The sequence below is a fragment of the Oncorhynchus keta genome, chromosome 34 (genome assembly GCF_023373465.1).
Source record: "Oncorhynchus keta strain PuntledgeMale-10-30-2019 chromosome 34, Oket_V2, whole genome shotgun sequence".
NCBI classification, from domain to species: domain Eukaryota; kingdom Metazoa; phylum Chordata; class Actinopteri; order Salmoniformes; family Salmonidae; genus Oncorhynchus; species Oncorhynchus keta.
Window position 1 is genome coordinate 19,932,054 of NC_068454.1, and position 12,342 is coordinate 19,944,395.

The 12,342-nt window shown below is 41.3% G+C and overlaps 1 long non-coding RNA gene across 1 annotated transcript; it reads right to left on the reverse strand.

The window, feature by feature from the left end:
• Window positions 1-4,423: 4,423 nt before the first annotated feature.
• Window positions 4,424-8,447, reverse strand: LOC127914875 (uncharacterized). The gene is made up of 3 exons (XR_008089377.1): window positions 8,372-8,447; window positions 5,641-5,693; window positions 4,424-4,520 (listed from the first exon to the last, which is right to left on the reverse strand). It is a non-coding gene; the product is annotated as an uncharacterized LOC127914875 (long non-coding RNA).
• Between the last annotated feature and the right edge of the window lie 3,895 nt (window positions 8,448-12,342).

A 12,342-nucleotide genomic window follows, 5' to 3' on the forward strand; every position in this document is an offset into this window, starting at 1 on the left:
AGTGTGTGCCTAAACTGTTACCTGCATTAGGGAAAAGGGAAAAGTGTGTACCTAAACTGTTACCTGCATTAGGGAAAAGTGTGTACCTAAACTGTTACCTGCATTAGGGAAAAGGGAAAAGTGTGTACCTAAACTGTTACCTGCATTAGGGAAAAGGGAAAAGTGTGTACCTAAACTGTTACCTGCATTAGGGAAAAGTGTGTACCTAAACTGTTACCTGCATTAGGGAAAAGGGAAAAGTGTGTACCTAAACTGTTACCTGCATTAGGGGAAAAGTGGGAAAACTGTTACCTGTGTGCCTAAACTGTTACCTGCATTAGGGAAAAGGGAAAAGTGTGTACCTAAACTGTTACCTGCATTAGGGAAAAGGGAAAAGTGTGTGCCTAAACTGTTACCTGCATTAGGGAAAAGGGAAAAGTGTGTACCTAAACTGTTACCTGCATTAGGGAAAAGGGAAAAGTGTGTGCCTAAACTGTTACCTGCATTAGAGAAAAGGGAAAAGTGTGTGCCTAAACTGTTACCTGCATTAGGGAAAAGGGAAAAGTGTGTGCCTAAACTGTTACCTGCATTAGGGGGAAAAGTGTGGAAAAGTGTGTGCCTAAACTGTTACCTGCATTAGGGAAAAGGGAAAAGTGTGTGCCTAAACTGTTACCTGCATTAGGGAAAAGGGAAAAGTGTGTACCTAAACTGTTACCTGCATTAGGGAAAAGGGAAAAGTGTGTACCTAAACTGTTACCTGCATTAGGGAAAAGGGAAAAGTGTGTGCCTAAACTGTTACCTGCAGTAGGGAAAAGGGAAAAGTGTGTACCTAAACTGTTACCTGCATTAGGGAAAAGGGAAAAGTGTGTGCCTAAACTGTTACCTGCATTAGGGAAAAGGGAAAAGTGGAAAAGGGAAAAGTGTGTACCTAAACTGTTACCTGCATTAGGGAAAAGGGAAAAGTGTGTACCTAAACTGTTACCTGCATTAGGGGGAAAAGTGTGTACCTAAACTGTTACCTGCATTAGGGAAAAGGGAAAAGTGTGTACCTAAACTGTTACCTGCATTAGGGAAAAGGGAAAAGTGTGTACCTAAACTGTTACCTGCATTAGGGAAAAGTGAAAAGTGTGTACCTAAACTGTTACCTGCATTAGGGAAAAGGGAAAAGTGTGTACCTAAACTGTTACCTGCATTAGGGAAAAGTGTGTACCTAAACTGTTACCTGCATTAGGAAAAGGGAAAAGTGTGTACCTAAACTGTTACCTGCATTAGGAAAAGGGAAAAGTGTGTGCCTAAACTGTTACCTGCATTAGGGAAAAGGGAAAAGTGTGTACCTAAACTGTTACCTGCATTAAGGGAAAAGTGTGTACCTAAACTGTTACCTGCATTAGGGAAAAGGGAAAAGTGTGTGCCTAAACTGTTACCTGCATTAGGGAAAAGGGAAAAGTGTGTACCTAAACTGTTACCTGCATTAGGGAAAAGTGGTACCTAAAGTGTGTACCTAAACTGTTACCTGCATTAGGGAAAAGGGAAAAGTGTGTACCTAAACTGTTACCTGCATTAGGGAAAAGGGAAAAGTGTGTGCCTAAACTGTTACCTGCATTAGGGAAAAGGGAAAAGTGTGTACCTAAACTGTTACCTGCATTAGGGAAAAGGGAAAAGTGTGTACCTAAACTGTTACCTGCATTAGGGAAAAGGGAAAAGTGTGTACCTAAACTGTTACCTGCATTAGGGAAAAGGGAAAAGTGTGTACCTAAACTGTTACCTGCATTAGGGAAAAGGGAAAAGTGTGTGCCTAAACTGTTACCTGCATTAGGGAAAAGGGAAAAGTGTGTACCTAAACTGTTACCTGCATTAGGGAAAAGGGAAAAGTGGTACCTAAACTGTTACCTGCATTAGGGAAAAGGGAAAAGTGTGTACCTAAACTGTTACCTGCATTAGGGAAAAGGGAAAAGTGTGTGCCTAAACTGTTACCTGCATTAGGGAAAAGGGAAAAGTGTGTACCTAAACTGTTACCTGCATTAGGGAAAAGGGAAAAGTGTGTGCCTAAACTGTTACCTGCATTAGGGAAAAGGGAAAAGTGTGTACCTAAACTGTTACCTGCATTAGGGAAAAGGGAAAAGTGTGTGCCTAAACTGTTACCTGCATTAGGGAAAAGGGAAAAGTGTGTGCCTAAACTGTTACCTGCATTAGGGAAAAGGGAAAAGTGTGTACCTAAACTGTTACCTGCATTAGGGAAAAGGGAAAAGTGTGTACCTAAACTGTTACCTGCATTAGGGAAAAGGGAAAAGTGTGTACCTAAACTGTTACCTGCATTAGGGAAAAGGGAAAAGTGTGTGCCTAAACTGTTACCTGCATTAGGGAAAAGGGAAAAGTGTGTACCTAAACTGTTACCTGCATTAGGGAAAAGGGAAAAGTGTGTACCTAAACTGTTACCTGCATTAGGGAAAAGGGAAAAGTGTGTGCCTAAACTGTTACCTGCATTAGGGAAAAGGGAAAAGTGTGTACCTAAACTGTTACCTGCATTAGGGAAAAGGGAAAAGTGTGTGCCTAAACTGTTACCTGCATTAGGGAAAAGTGTGTACCTAAACTGTTACCTGCATTAGGGAAAAGGGAAAAGTGTGTGCCTAAACTGTTACCTGCATTAGGGAAAAGGGAAAAGTGTGTACCTAAACTGTTACCTGCATTAGGGAAAAGGGAAAAGTGTGTACCTAAACTGTTACCTGCATTAGGGAAAAGGGAAAAGTGTGTACCTAAACTGTTACCTGCATTAGGGAAAAGGGAAAAGTGTGTACCTAAACTGTTACCTGCATTAGGGAAAAGGGAAAAGTGTGTACCTAAACTGTTACCTGCATTAGGGAAAAGTGTGTACCTAAACTGTTACCTGCATTAGGGAAAAGGGAAAAGTGTGTACCTAAACTGTTACCTGCATTAGGGAAAAGGGAAAAGTGTGTACCTAAACTGTTACCTGCATTAGGGAAAAGGGAAAAGTGTGTACCTAAACTGTTACCTGCATTAGGGAAAAGGGAAAAGTGTGTGCCTAAACTGTTACCTGCATTAGGGAAAAGGGAAAAGTGTGTACCTAAACTGTTACCTGCATTAGGGAAAAGGGAAAAGTGTGTGCCTAAACTGTTACCTGCATTAGGGAAAAGGGAAAAGTGTGTGCCTAAACTGTTACCTGCATTAGGGAAAAGGGAAAAGTGTGTGCCTAAACTGTTACCTGCATTAGGGAAAAGGGAAAAGTGTGTGCCTAAACTGTTACCTGCATTAGGGAAAAGGGAAAAGTGTGTGCCTAAACTGTTACCTGCATTAGGGAAAAGGGAAAAGTGTGTACCTAAACTGTTACCTGCATTAGGGAAAGGGAAAAGTGTGTACCTAAACTGTTACCTGCATTAGGGAAAAGGGAAAAGTGTGTGCCTAAACTGTTACCTGCATTAGGGAAAAGGGAAAAGTGTGTACCTAAACTGTTACCTGCATTAGGGAAAAGGGAAAAGTGTGTGCCTAAACTGTTACCTGCATTGGGGAAAAGGGAAAAGTACCTAAACTGTACCCTAAACTGTTACCTGCATTAGGGAAAAGGGAAAAGTGTGTACCTAAACTGTTACCTGCATTAGGGGGAAAAGTGTGTACCTAAACTGTTACCTGCATTAGGGAAAAGGGAAAAGTGTGTACCTAAACTGTTACCTGCATTAGGGAAAAGGGAAAAGTGTGTACCTAAACTGTTACCTGCATTAGGGAAAAAAAGTGTGTACCTAAACTGTTACCTGCATTAGGGAAAAGGGAAAAGTGTGTACCTAAACTGTTACCTGCATTAGGGAAAAGGGAAAAGTGTGTACCTAAACTGTTACCTGCATTAGGGAAAAGGGAAAAGTGTATGCCTAAACTGTTACCTGCATTAGGGAAAAGGGAAAAGTGTGTGCCTAAACTGTTACCTGCATTAGGGAAAAGGGAAAAGTGTGTACCTAAACTGTTACCTGCATTAGGGAAAGGGAAAAGTGTGTACCTAAACTGTTACCTGCATTAGGGAAAAGGGAAAAGTGTGTGCCTAAACTGTTACCTGCATTAGGGAAAAGGGAAAAGTGTGTACCTAAACTGTTACCTGCATTAGGGAAAAGTGTGTACCTAAACTGTTACCTGCATTAGGGAAAAGGGAAAAGTGTGTACCTAAACTGTTACCTGCATTAGGGAAAAGGGAAAAGTGTGTGCCTAAACTGTTACCTGCATTAGGGAAAAGGGAAAAGTGTGTACCTAAACTGTTACCTGCATTAGGGAAAAGGGAAAAGTGTGTGCCTAAACTGTTACCTGCATTAGGGAAAAGGGAAAAGTGTGTACCTAAACTGTTACCTGCATTAGGGAAAAGGGAAAAGTGTGTACCTAAACTGTTACCTGCATTAGGGAAAAGGGAAAAGTGTGTGCCTAAACTGTTACCTGCATTAGGGAAAAGGGAAAAGTGTGTGCCTAAACTGTTACCTGCATTAGGGAAAAGGGAAAAGTGTGTACCTAAACTGTTACCTGCATTAGGGAAAGGGAAAAGTGTGTACCTAAACTGTTACCTGCATTAGGGAAAAGGGAAAAGTGTGTGCCTAAACTGTTACCTGCATTAGGGAAAAGGGAAAAGTGTGTACCTAAACTGTTACCTGCATTAGGGAAAAGGGAAAAGTGTGTGCCTAAACTGTTACCTGCATTAGGGAAAAGTGTGTACCTAAACTGTTACCTGCATTAGGGAAAAGGGAAAAGTGTGTGCCTAAACTGTTACCTGCATTAGGGAAAAGGGAAAAGTGTGTGCCTAAACTGTTACCTGCATTAGGGAAAAGGGAAAAGTGTGTACCTAAACTGTTACCTGCATTAGGGAAAAGGGAAAAGTGTGTACCTAAACTGTTACCTGCATTAGGGAAAAGGGAAAAGTGTGTACCTAAACTGTTACCTGCATTAGGGAAAAGGGAAAAGTGTGTGCCTAAACTGTTACCTGCATTAGGGAAAAGGGAAAAGTGTGTACCTAAACTGTTACCTGCATTAGGGGGAAAACTGTTACCTGGGAAAAGGGAAAAGTGTGTACCTAAACTGTTACCTGCATTAGGGAAAAGGGAAAAGTGTGTACCTAAACTGTTACCTGCATTAGGGAAAAGGGAAAAGTGTGTACCTAAACTGTTACCTGCATTAGGGAAAAGGGAAAAGTGTGTACCTAAACTGTTACCTGCATTAGGGAAAAAAAGTGTGTGCCTAAACTGTTACCTGCATTAGGGAAAAGGGAAAAGTGTGTACCTAAACTGTTACCTGCATTAGGGAAAAGGGAAAAGTGTGTACCTAAACTGTTACCTGCATTAGGGAAAAGGGAAAAGTGTGTACCTAAACTGTTACCTGCATTAGGGAAAAGGGAAAAGTGTGTACCTAAACTGTTACCTGCATTAGGGAAAAGTGTGTACCTAAACTGTTACCTGCATTAGGGAAAAGGGAAAAGTGTGTACCTAAACTGTTACCTGCATTAGGGAAAAGTGTGTACCTAAACTGTTACCTGCATTAGAGAAAAGGGAAAAGTGTGTACCTAAACTGTTACCTGCATTAGGGAAAAGGGAAAAGTGTGTGCCTAAACTGTTACCTGCATTAGGGAAAAGGGAAAAGTGTGTACCTAAACTGTTACCTGCATTAGGGAAAAGTGTGTACCTAAACTGTTACCTGCATTAGGGAAAGGGAAAAGTGTGTGCCTAAACTGTTACCTGCATTAGGGAAAAGGGAAAAGGTACCTAAACTGTTACCTGCATTAGGGAAAAGTGTGTACCTAAACTGTTACCTGCATTAGGGAAAAGTGTGTACCTAAAACCTGCATTAGGGAAAAGGGAAAAGTGTGTACCTAAACTGTTACCTGCATTAGGGAAAAGGAAAAGTGTGTACCTAAACTGTTACCTGCATTAGGGAAAAGGGAAAAGTGTGTACCTAAACTGTTACCTGCATTAGGGAAAAGGGAAAAGTGTGTGCCTAAACTGTTACCTGCATTAGGGAAAAGGGAAAAGTGTGTACCTAAACTGTTACCTGCATTAGGGAAAAGGGAAAAGTGTGTACCTAAACTGTTACCTGCATTAGGGAAAAGGGAAAAGTGTGTGCCTAAACTGTTACCTGCATTAGGGAAAAGGGAAAAGTGTGTGCCTAAACTGTTACCTGCATTAGGGAAAAGGGAAAAGTGTGTACCTAAACTGTTACCTGCATTAGGGAAAAGGGAAAAGTGTGTACCTAAACTGTTACCTGCATTAGGGAAAAGGGAAAAGTGTGTGCCTAAACTGTTACCTGCATTAGGGAAAAGGGAAAAGTGTGTACCTAAACTGTTACCTGCATTAGGGAAAAGGGAAAAGTGTGTGCCTAAACTGTTACCTGCATTAGGGAAAAAAAGTGTGTACCTAAACTGTTACCTGCATTAGGGAAAAGGGAAAAGTGTGTACCTAAACTGTTACCTGCATTAGGGAAAGGGAAAAGTGTGTACCTAAACTGTTACCTGCATTAGGGAAAAGGGAAAAGTGTGTACCTAAACTGTTACCTGCATTAGGGAAAAGGGAAAAGTGTGTACCTAAACTGTTACCTGCAGTAGGGAAAAGTGTGTGCCTAAACTGTTACCTGCAGTAGGGAAAAGTGTGTGCCTAAACTGTTACCTGCAGTAGGGAAAAGTGTGTGCCTAAACTGTTACCTGCATTAGGGAAAAGGGAAAAGTGTGTACCTAAACTGTTACCTGCATTAGGGAAAAGGGAAAAGTGTGTACCTAAACTGTTACCTGCAGTAGGGAAAAGTGTGTGCCTAAACTGTTACCTGCATTAGGGAAAAGGGAAAAGTGTGTACCTAAACTTTTACCTGCATTAGGGAAAAGGGAAAAGTGTGTGCCTAAACTGTTACCTGCAGTAGGGAAAAGTGTGTGCCTAAACTGTTACCTGCATTAGGGAAAAGGGAAAAGTGTGTACCTAAACTGTTACCTGCAGTAGGGAAAAGTGTGTGCCTAAACTGTTACCTGCATTAGGGAAAAGGGAAAAGTGTGTACCTAAACTGTTACCTGCATTAGGGAAAAGGGAAAAGTGTGTACCTAAACTGTTACCTGCATTAGGGAAAAGTGTGTACCTAAACTGTTACCTGCATTAGGGAAAAGGGAAAAGTGTGTACCTAAACTGTTACCTGCATTAGGGAAAAGGGAAAAGTGTGTACCTAAACTGTTACCTGCATTAGGGAAAAGGGAAAAGTGTGTACCTAAACTGTTACCTGCATTAGGGAAAAGGGAAAAGTGTGTACCTAAACTGTTACCTGCATTAGGGAAAGGGAAAAGTGTGTACCTAAACTGTTACCTGCATTAGGGAAAAGGGAAAAGTGTGTACCTAAACTGTTACCTGCATTAGGGAAAAGTGTGTACCTAAACTGTTACCTGCATTAGGGAAAAGGGAAAAGTGTGTACCTAAACTGTTACCTGCATTAGGGAAAAGGGAAAAGTGTGTACCTAAACTGTTACCTGCATTAGGGAAAAGGGAAAAGTGTGTGCCTAAACTGTTACCTGCATTAGGGAAAAGGGAAAAGTGTGTACCTAAACTGTTACCTGCATTAGGGAAAAGGGAAAAGTGTGTACCTAAACTGTTACCTGCATTAGGGAAAAGTGTGTACCTAAACTGTTACCTGCATTAGGGAAAAGGGAAAAGTGTGTACCTAAACTGTTACCTGCATTAGGGAAAAGGGAAAAGTGTGTACCTAAACTGTTACCTGCATTAGGGAAAAGGGAAAAGTGTGTGCCTAAACTGTTACCTGCATTAGGGAAAAGGGAAAAGTGTGTACCTAAACTGTTACCTGCATTAGGGAAAGGGAAAAGTGTGTACCTAAACTGTTACCTGCATTAGGGAAAAGGGAAAAGTGTGTACCTAAACTGTTACCTGCATTAGGGAAAGGGAAAAGTGTGTACCTAAACTGTTACCTGCATTAGGGAAAAGGGAAAAGTGTGTGCCTAAACTGTTACCTGCATTAGGGAAAAGGGAAAAGTGTGTGCCTAAACTGTTACCTGCATTAGGGAAAAGGGAAAAGTGTGTACCTAAACTGTTACCTGCATTAGGGAAAAGGGAAAAGTGTGTACCTAAACTGTTACCTGCATTAGGGAAAAGGGAAAAGTGTGTGCCTAAACTGTTACCTGCATTAGGGAAAAGGGAAAAGTGTGTGCCTAAACTGTTACCTGCATTAGGGAAAAGGGAAAAGTGTGTACCTAAACTGTTACCTGCATTAGGGAAAAGGGAAAAGTGTGTACCTAAACTGTTACCTGCATTAGGGAAAAGGGAAAAGTGTGTGCCTAAACTGTTACCTGCATTAGGGAAAAGGGAAAAGTGTGTACCTAAACTGTTACCTGCATTAGGGAAAAGGGAAAAGTGTGTGCCTAAACTGTTACCTGCATTAGGGAAAAGTGTGTACCTAAACTGTTACCTGCATTAGGGAAAAGGGAAAAGTGTGTGCCTAAACTGTTACCTGCATTAGGGAAAAGGGAAAAGTGTGTGCCTAAACTGTTACCTGCATTAGGGAAAAGGGAAAAGTGTGTGCCTAAACTGTTACCTGCATTAGGGAAAAGGGAAAAGTGTGTACCTAAACTGTTACCTGCATTAGGGAAAAGGGAAAAGTGTGTACCTAAACTGTTACCTGCAGTAGGGAAAAGTGTGTGCCTAAACTGTTACCTGCATTAGGGAAAAGGGAAAAGTGTGTACCTAAACTGTTACCTGCATTAGGGAAAAGGGAAAAGTGTGTGCCTAAACTGTTACCTGCAGTAGGGAAAAGTGTGTGCCTAAACTGTTACCTGCATTAGGGAAAAGGGAAAAGTGTGTACCTAAACTGTTACCTGCATTAGGGAAAAGGGAAAAGTGTGTGCCTAAACTGTTACCTGCATTAGGGAAAAGGGAAAAGTGTGTACCTAAACTGTTACCTGCATTAGGGAAAGGGAAAAGTGTGTACCTAAACTGTTACCTGCATTAGGGAAAAGGAAAAAGTGTGTACCTAAACTGTTACCTGCATTAGGGAAAAGGGAAAAGTGTGTCCCTAAACTGTTACCTGCATTAGGGAAAAGGGAAAAGTGTGTACCTAAACTGTTACCTGCATTAGGGAAAAGGGAAAAGTGTGTGCCTAAACTGTTACCTGCATTAGGGAAAAGGGAAAAGTGTGTACCTAAACTGTTACCTGCATTAGGGAAAAGGGAAAAGTGTGTACCTAAACTGTTACCTGCATTAGGAAAAGGGAAAAGTGTGTACCTAAACTGTTACCTGCATTAGGGAAAAGGGAAAAGTGTGTGCCTAAACTGTTACCTGCATTAGGGAAAAGGGAAAAGTGTGTACCTAAACTGTTACCTGCATTAGGGAAAGGGAAAAGTGTGTACCTAAACTGTTACCTGCATTAGGGAAAAGGGAAAAGTGTGTGCCCAAACTGTTACCTGCATTAGGGAAAAGGGAAAAGTGTGTACCTAAACTGTTACCTGCATTAGGGAAAAGGGAAAAGTGTGTGCCTAAACTGTTACCTGCATTAGGGAAAAGGGAAAAGTGTGTACCTAAACTGTTACCTGCATTAGGGAAAAGGGAAAAGTGTGTACCTAAACTGTTACCTGCATTAGGGAAAAGGGAAAAGTGTGTACCTAAACTGTTACCTGCATTAGGGAAAGGGAAAAGTGTGTGCCTAAACTGTTACCTGCATTAGGGAAAAGGGAAAAGTGTGTACCTAAACTGTTACCTGCATTAGGGAAAAGGGAAAAGTGTGTACCTAAACTGTTACCTGCATTAGGGAAAAGGGAAAAGTGTGTGCCTAAACTGTTACCTGCATTAGGGAAAAGGGAAAAGTGTGTACCTAAACTGTTACCTGCATTAGGGAAAGGGAAAAGTGTGTACCTAAACTGTTACCTGCATTAGGGAAAAGGGAAAAGTGTGTACCTAAACTGTTACCTGCATTAGGGAAAAGGGAAAAGTGTGTACCTAAACTGTTACCTGCAGTACGGAAAAGTGTGTGCCTAAACTGTTACCTGCAGTAGGGAAAAGTGTGTGCCTAAACTGTTACCTGCAGTAGGGAAAAGTGTGTGCCTAAACTGTTACCTGCATTAGGGAAAAGGGAAAAGTGTGTACCTAAACTGTTACCTGCATTAGGGAAAAGGGAAAAACTAAACTGTTACCTGCATTAGGGAAAAGGGAAAAGTGTGTACCTAAACTGTTACCTGCATTAGGAAAAGGGAAAAGTGTGTGCCTAAACTGTTACCTGCATTAGGGAAAAGGGAAAAGTGTGTACCTAAACTGTTACCTGCATTAGGAAAAGGGAAAAGTGTGTGCCTAAACTGTTACCTGCTAGGGAAAAGTGTGTGCCTAAACTGTTACCTGCATTAGGGAAAAGGGAAAAGTGTGTACCTAAACTGTTACCTGCATTAGGGGGAAAAGTGTGTGCCTAAACTGTTACCTGCATTAGGGAAAAGGGAAAAGTGTGTACCTAAACTGTTACCTGCATTAGGGAAAAGGGAAAAGTGTGTACCTAAACTGTTACCTGCATTAGGGAAAAGGGAAAAGTGTGTACCTAAACTGTTACCTGCATTAGGGAAAAGGGAAAAGTGTGTACCTAAACTGTTACCTGCATTAGGGAAAAGGGAAAAGTGTGTACCTAAACTGTTACCTGCATTAGGGAAAAGGGAAAAGTGTGTGCCTAAACTGTTACCTGGGAAAAGTGTGTACCTAAACTGTTACCTGCATTAGGGAAAAGGGAAAAGTGTGTACCTAAACTGTTACCTGCATTAGGGAAAAGGGAAAAGTGTGTACCTAAACTGTTACCTGCATTAGGGAAAAGGGAAAAGTGTGTACCTAAACTGTTACCTGCATTAGGGAAAAGGGAAAAGTGTGTACCTAAACTGTTACCTGCATTAGGGAAAAGGGAAAAGTGTGTACCTAAACTGTTACCTGCATTAGGGAAAAGGGAAAAGTGTGTACCTAAACTGTTACCTGCATTAGGGAAAAGGGAAAAGTGTGTACCTAAACTGTTACCTGCATTAGGGAAAAGGGAAAAGTGTGTACCTAAACTGTTACCTGCATTAGGGAAAAGGGAAAAGTGTGTACCTAAACTGTTACCTGCATTAGGGAAAAGTGTGTACCTAAACTGTTACCTGCATTAGGGAAAAGGGAAAAGTGTGTACCTAAACTGTTACCTGCATTAGGGAAAAGGGAAAAGTGTGTACCTAAACTGTTACCTGCATTAGGGAAAAGGGAAAAGTGTGTACCTAAACTGTTACCTGCATTAGGGAAAAGGGAAAAGTGTGTACCTAAACTGTTACCTGCATTAGGGAAAAGGGAAAAGTGTGTACCTAAACTGTTACCTGCATTAGGGAAAAGGGAAAAGTGTGTACCTAAACTGTTACCTGCATTAGGGGGAAAAGTGTGTACCTAAACTGTTACCTGCATTAGGGAAAAGGGAAAAGTGTGTGCCTAAACTGTTACCTGCATTAGGGAAAAGGGAAAAGTGTGTGCCTAAACTGTTACCTGCATTAGGGAAAAGGGAAAAGTGTGTGCCTAAACTGTTACCTGCATTAGGGAAAAGGGAAAAGTGTGTACCTAAACTGTTACCTGCATTAGGGAAAGGGAAAAGTGTGTACCTAAACTGTTACCTGCATTAGGGAAAAGGGAAAAGTGTGTACCTAAACTGTTACCTGCATTAGGGAAAAGGGAAAAGTGTGTGCCTAAACTGTTACCTGCATTAGGGAAAAGGGAAAAGTGTGTGCCTAAACTGTTACCTGCATTAGGGAAAAGGGAAAAGTGTGTACCTAAACTGTTACCTGCATTAGGGAAAAGGGAAAAGTGTGTACCTAAACTGTTACCTGCATTAGGGAAAAGGGAAAAGTGTGTGCCTAAACTGTTACCTGCATTAGGGAAAAGGGAAAAGTGTGTACCTAAACTGTTACCTGCATTAGGGAAAAGGGAAAAGTGTGTGCCTAAACTGTTACCTGCATTAGGGGAAAAGTGTGTACCTAAACTGTTACCTGCATTAGGGAAAAGGGAAAAGTGTGTGCCTAAACTGTTACCTGCATTAGGGAAAAGGGAAAAGTGTGTGCCTAAACTGTTACCTGCATTAGGGAAAAGGGAAAAGTGTGTGCCTAAACTGTTACCTGCATTAGGGAAAAGGGAAAAGTGTGTACCTAAACTGTTACCTGCATTAGGGAAAAGGGAAAAGTGTGTACCTAAACTGTTACCTGCAGTAGGGAAAAGTGTGTGCCTAAACTGTTACCTGCATTAGGGAAAAGGGAAAAGTGTGTACCTAAACTTTTACCTGCATTAGGGAAAAGGGAAAAGTGTGTGCCTAAACTGTTACCTGCATTAGGGAAAAGGGAAAAGTGTGTACCTAAACTGTTACCTGCAT